The sequence below is a fragment of the Myotis brandtii genome, unplaced genomic scaffold (genome assembly GCF_000412655.1).
Source record: "Myotis brandtii unplaced genomic scaffold, ASM41265v1 scaffold105, whole genome shotgun sequence".
Classification (NCBI taxonomy): Eukaryota; Metazoa; Chordata; class Mammalia; order Chiroptera; family Vespertilionidae; genus Myotis; species Myotis brandtii.
Genome location: NW_005353538.1, coordinates 8,563,095 through 8,570,160, shown reverse-complemented (window position 1 = coordinate 8,570,160; position 7,066 = coordinate 8,563,095). Strand labels below are relative to the sequence as shown.

The 7,066-nt window shown below is 41.3% G+C and overlaps 1 pseudogene; it reads left to right on the top strand.

Moving 5' to 3' along the window:
* Positions 1 to 4,016: 4,016 nt before the first annotated feature.
* On the top strand, positions 4,017 to 6,006 carry LOC102257234 (annotated as a pseudogene).
* Positions 6,007 to 7,066: the final 1,060 nt, after the last annotated feature.

Here is a 7,066-nt window from a genome sequence, read left to right as displayed (position 1 = left end):
CAGGCGCTGCCTTGGGCCAGGGGAGCTAAGGAAGAGGCTGGGCTACGAGAGCCTGTTAGCTTGAACAAGGCAGCCGCACAGCAGCCCGGCTCAGAGGGCTTGGTCCAATGCTCTGCTGTCATCATCTCATAATTCTTAACAATTTTTAAACACAGGCTCCTCATTTTCATTTTGCATCGGGCTCCACAAATAATGCAGCCAGTCCTGGTATGAATTGTAGAAAATAGCTCTCTTTTTAGATCAAAATGTTCCGATACAAGCAATTTCATATGATTCAACAACATAAAAGCTGTGGAAATGGGACTCAAAACACCGGGAGGAAAGCATTATCTAACTGGTGCTGGAGTCTCTGAGGGTCCATGAGACTGATTCCGGGAGTGAATAAAACAGATCTGAAACCACTGCCCCCACCAGGAACAAGCCCCGTTGCTGGGAGGACACTGACAGGACCAGCAAGCACAGGAATAAGTGTGTCCCTTCCCCAACTCTAATCTCCCTCTCATGTCCTGTTGGCAAAACTGAACGAGGAGACACCTGGCCCAGGCCCAACTTAGAAAGGGCCCTGACAAGTGTGGCTCAGTTGGTTGAGCATCATCCCATATACCAAGAGGTCACTGGTTCGATTCCTGGTGAGGACACATGTCGAGGTTACAGTCTGGATCCCTAGTAGGGGGTGTGCAGGAAGCAGCCAGTCGATGGTTCTGAGTCGGGGGCGTTTTCCTGAGCAGGATGCAAGGGTGGTTTCTTTCCCAGGTTCTTGTCCAGGTGGATTGGAAGAATGAAGTCATGGACAAAAGGTGGCAGATGAAAAGGGTGGAAATTTATTGGAAGCAAGTACAGATTCCCACGTGGGGAGGGGGTCCCAAAGGGAGTAAACCACTAAGCCCCTTTTCCCTAAGGTTTATGAAGACTGCAGTTCTTTGTTTCTTGATGCTCCTTCCAATTGGTAGAATATTAATTAGCTTCAAAGCTCAAACCCCACGTGGGGCCCCCTCGTCTTCTCCCCCTTCAGTGGTAGAATCCTCTGTCTCCTGTGAAAACCTGTTTTCCTCTTTTTCACATTTGTCAGCATTTCTATATCCCCTGTGAAAGTTTGTCTCCTCTTTCTCTCCACACCCTGTGGCTTCTGTGAATGGATGTCTTCCTCTCCCCTTATCCTGTGGCACCTTCTGTTCTCTGTGAATGTATGCCTTTTGGAAGCTTCAAGCCCCCAACCAACTATGCCTTCCTCCCCCATAGACCCCACTAATTCTTAAAACTCCCTAAACCTGCCTATTTTACCCTTGAAAACTCCTTTCAGTTCTCTATCATCGATGTTTCTCTCTCCCTCTCCTTTACTCTCTCTCTCAAGAAAGGACATATTAAAAAAAAATACAAGGGTGGGCTTAGAGCCCAGAAACAATAGCTTAGATACCTAACCAACACTCCTCAAAACAGGGAAAGAACAAGAGTCAAGTCCAGAGGAACCTGAGACACGGAGACTAAATATAACATGTTATCTTGGATTAGATCCTGGAACGGAAAAGGACATTAGTGGGAAAACTAGTGAAAGCCACGTAAAGTCAGTACTTTAGTTAATAATAACATACCAATGTTAGTGTTTTTGTTGTGACAAAGCACCACAGTAATATATTCACGGTAGGAGAATACAGGTGTGGTGTGGTTTGTATTTTCTATAAATCTAAAATTATCCAAAATAAAAAGTTTATCCTGAGAAAACCTATTAGAACCAATAAAAAAACAGTTAAGAATAGCATCCAAATAACAAGTTATAGGGATATTAGCAATAAAATAAAAATTAAATGTACATACAATAGTACAACTACTAAAATTTTTAGGAAAAAATATAAAATCTATAAAACTAGTGAGACCTGAATATATTGAGTGTGGTAGCATATTCTTGTAAAGGAAGATTTAATATTTTTTAAAAATTACTAAATCTTTCCCAACTAATATATAAATTTAACTCAATTCCAAAAGTACATTTATATATAACTGTACAGAATGATAATAAAGGTCATATTTAATAACTAATTTGAAAATACTGACAAGAAAATTTTGAAGAACAGTCAAAGGAGACTTACCATGCCAAATATTAGAACTTTTCCGTAGTTTCTAGTAATAAAAAAATATGACTCAGGAATAGATAGAAATAGGTCAGTGCAACAGGTCAGAATGTCCAGGAACAGATCTAGGTCACTTAACGGATGAAAAAGATGACATTTTGGTTCATTAATTCATAATCAAGCCAACAATTTTCTAATTAAATCAATCCAACAAATATTTGAGAAGTGCATAGTAAGCGTCAGATACTAAGATACAATAAAGAACAAGATAAGCTAAGTCAGTCTTCAAGGAATATTCATTCTAGTAGGTGAGGAAGACAATATGCAAATATGTAAACAGATATACAAAATATTACCAGGTAGTGCTATGAAGGAAAATAGAGCCTGTTAAAACTGAGAATAACAGAGGAGCCAGGTGCCCTCTTTGATGAGGTGACATATAACAGAGATCTGAGCAAAGGGAATAGTTAATTCTTAAAAACATTTGAGCAAAAGGTATTTTTGAAATAGAATAAAGCAAGTACCATAACCCAAAGGTGGGTGAACCTTGTCACGCTCCAGGAGCAGAGAAGTAAGAAGAGGCAAGAATCACAGAAGAGAAGTTTGGAAATGTTGCTCAGAGTGTGAAATGTCCTGCTTTGCTGGCTTTTACTCTGACTGAGACAGGGAGGTGCTGGAGGCTGTTTGAGTAGAGGAGACTTGACTCGTTTTGTGAAAGAATCACTATGACAGTTTTATGGTAATAGACCATAGGAAGACAAGAATGAAAATGAGGAGCCCAGGTAGGGATCTATTGAAACATTCTAGAAGGAAAAGATATCATGGTGGCTTGGACTAACTGTTAGAAATGGTAAGAAGTTGGATTCTCAATATATCTTGAAAGGCAGAGCCAGCTGGACATGTTTATACAATAGATTTGGGATTTGGTAGAAAGAGTGAAATCAGGACTGATTCCAATGATTTGGGGCTGAGCTACTGGTTGAATGATACATTTACCTAAGATGGCGAAATTAAGAGTGGAACAGTGTTTGTTTGTTTTAAATTCCTGGGGAGCAGTTGGTGAGTTCAAGTTAAATGTTTGATGACTTTCTAACATTCAAGATAGATGTTGAGAAAACATTAAATATGAATCTAGAATTCCTAAGAAAGGGGTAAATTTGGGGCTCATCAGTTAGAGAGGAATCCAGACAACTAAGTCTAGCACACCTCCATTTAGAGGTTGAGTGGAGAAGGTACATTTATCAAAAGAGAGTAGGAAAGAGGGACCAGTGGGGTGGGTCAAAAGGCCAAGTGAACAAAGGAAAAAGGAAGGATCAATGTGTTAAATTCAGCTGAAAGACTGAACAAGATGGAGACAGGCTCAATCTTTGGATTTAGCGATGCTGAATGAAAGTTTCCTTAAAATATGAATAGCACAACCTGATAATGAGACAAAACTGAGTTTATTGCTTTCTGAGTAAAGGAGAGCACCATCTGGATAAATTAAAAATTAGTCGCCCCGCTGGTGTGGCTCAGTGGTTGAGCACTGACCTATGAACCAGGAGGTCACTGGTTTGATTCCCAGTCAGGGCATATACCTGGGTTGCAGGCTAGATCCCTAGTGTGGGGCATCCAGGAGGCAGCCAATCAATGATTCTCATCATTGATGTTTCTATCTCTCTCTCCCTCTCCCATCCTCTCTGAAATCAATAAAAATATTTTTAAAAAATTAGACATGGAGTGTGAGAGCGATGTGACAGGAGAGAGACTCGCCGGGCTGTTGCTGCCGCCATGCTTGAAGGTGAAAGCTAGGGGTCCACGGGCCAAGGAATGCAGGCGGCTTTTAGAAGCTGGAAGAAGCAAGAAAACGGATTCTCCCCTTGAGTCTCCAGAAAGCAATGCAGACACATTGATTTTAGCCCAGCGAGATCCAGTTGGAGTTAAAGTTCTGAATTTCAGGAGTGTAAGAGGGAGACCAAAGGGCAGTTTCTTATTGACCACATCTGCAACTACTACAGCTTGCTGGAGAAGGACTACTTCGGCATTCGTTACGTGGACCCAGAGAAACAGCGGCACTGGCTTGAACCTAACAAGTCCATATTCAAGCAAATGAAATTTCATCCACCATACACCATGTGCTTTAGAGTGAAATTCTACCCACATGAACCCCTGAAGATTAAAGAAGAGCTCATAAGGTAACTTTTGTACCTGCAAATTAAGAGAGATATTTTCCACGGTCGACTACTCTACTCCTTCTCAGATGCTGCCTACCTGGGTGCATGTATCATTCAAGCTGAGCTCGGTGATTATGATCCTGATGAGCATCCTGAGAATTACATCAGCGAGTTTGAGATTTTCCCTAAGCAGTCAAAGAAGCTGGAAAGAAAAATGGCAGAAATCCATAAAAGCGAACTCAGAGGCCAGAGCCCGCCGGTTGCTGAATTTAACTTACTCCTGAAAGCTCACACTTTGGAAACCTATGGGGTGGATCCTCACCCATGCAAGGATTCAACAGGCACAACAACATTTTTGGGATTCACTGCTGCAGGCTTCGTGGTATTTCTGGGAAATAAGAGAATCCATTTGATAAAATGGCCAGATGTCTGCAACTTGAAGTTTGAAGGGAAGACATTTTATGTGATTGGCACCCAGAAGGAGAAAAAAGCCATGTTGGCATTCCATACCTCAACACCAGCTGCCTGCAAACATCTCTGGAAGTGTGGGGTGGAGAACCAGGCCTTTTATAAGTATGCCAAGTCCAGTCAGATCAAGACTGTGTCCAGCAGCAAGATATTTTTTAAAGGAAGTAGATTCTGATACAGCGGTAAGGTTGCCAAAGAGGTGGTGGAGGCGAGTTCCAGAATCCAGAGGGATCCTCCGGAGGTGCACAGAACCAACATTTCCCAGAGTCGCAGTTCCCACTCCTTGAACAAACAGCTCATTATTAACATGGAGCCCCTGCAGCCCTTGCTGCCTTCCCCCAGTGAGCAGGAAGAGGACCTTCCCCTGGGTGAGGGTATTCCTTTGCCCAAAGAAGATGACATTTCTGCCCCCTTGATCTCCAGCTCACCAGTGAAAGAAGCCCGGGAGTATGAAGACCCCCCCAAGCGAAGAGGAAGATAAAATAAAAGAAGAGCCTTTGACTATCTCTGAACTGTCCAACCCCAGTAGAAGCCCGGGAGTACGAAGACCCCCCAAGCGAAGAGGAAGATAAAATAAAAGAAGAGCCTTTGACTATCTCTGAACTGTCATACAACCCCAGTGCAAGCCTGCTCCCCACCCCAGTTGATGATGATGAGATTGACATGCTCTTTGACTGTCCATCTAGGCATGAGTTGGAAAGAGAAGACCTAGATTCATTTGAGGAACTGGAAGCAGATGAAAATGCCTTTTTGATGGCTGAAGAAGAGGAGCTAAAGGAAGCTCACCGAGCTTTGTCATGGAGCTATGACATTCTGACCGGCCATATTCGGGTGAACCCACTGGTCAAGAATTTTTCCAGGCTCCTTGTGGTGGGCCTGGGGCTGCTGCTCTTTGTATTCCCCCTGCTCCTCCTCCTTTTGGAGTCAGGTATTGATCTCTCCTTCTTATGTGAAATCCACCAGATGCCAGAGTTTGAGCAGTTTCACTATGAATATTAGTCCTCTCAAGGAGTGAGTGGCTGGCAAAGTAAACCTCATTCTCTACATGCTGGGTTGCTCATAAAATACATATCTCATATGACTAAGGGCTATATTCAATATTAGGGATGTGTATTTCTCAAGCAAATGCCTGGTTCTGAATGGTCAAGGAGCCGTCAACACGTGTTCCTTACTCAAAATTGATTATTCAGACCTTTAAGTTAGCTTTTCATAATTCACCACACTTAATAAGTTTAAATCAAACACAGTAATTTCAGTTATAGGTCAGGAAGTTGGCCTCTAAATAACCCAAAATGTTTATTTTTATTATATCACAAGCAGACTCTATCTATTATAATACATAATCATTGAGCTGGAATTAGATTTCCCCCCTTTTTAATAGTTATCATCATTATAAGATATAAGGTTCAGAATCAGAATTTTAGTGAAAATTCAAGAGAAAGTTTTTGAATATAATCCTTAGTGAAAATAATGTCCTCTAACCAATGCCTATACTGTTAAATTAATGCTGGGTTTTTGTTTTTTTAAAAATATTTTTATGTGTTCAGAATATTTTGGTAAATTTTTAGCAAAAAAAACAAAGAAAAAAAGAAAAAAAAAAAAGAAGCCTCCTGGAGTTATTGTACAGACTGTAAGACTAATGCACAAAGGGTATGTTGGGAATTTTTTAATGTTTTGGCCCAGGTTTGTTTTTAAAAATAATTTTGGGTAAAAAAAAAAAATCCCATAATTTGTTGTTAGCTGCATATGAGATAGAAAATAGGTAGACTGTAGTAAGTAGGCTCCTAAAACAAATGATGGAACTGGAGGATGTAGAAACTGAGCATCAAATGGACCACAGGGTCCATTTCAAAAGTATTTGGATGGGAGGACTTGTTACTTTCATTTGCATTCTATCCATATATTTTGGCTAAGGAAGCAAAACTTTAAAGGAAAAAGTAAAGATATATGCCAATTAATTGCATGTTATTGTACATTTATCCAAGAGTGGAAGCAGATGTTGGACAAATGGCAAGTAGCAAAAACTGTTTTGGTGAGGCTGGTAGGCAAGTGGTGGTAGGAAGGTGATCTATTTTATGGAAGTGATGGTTGTTGGGGTCCAACCCCAGCAGGTCCAGGGGTCCCCAAAGGTGTGGACAGAGTCGGCGAAGAAGGAATGACATGGAGACAGCATTCAGTTGATCAGCAGCCCAGCCAGGATCTCTAGCCAGGATCTCCAGCCAAGTTCTGTCCAGGTTCTCTTGCCATGTTCTCTCACTAGGTTCTCCAGCCAGGTTCTGTTTTTTATTGTCTTGTTACATCTGTATTTATACCATTTGATTTTAATCCTGTCAATTTCTATTCCAAAGGTTAGGGCGTTTCTTATCTCCATTCCAGGGA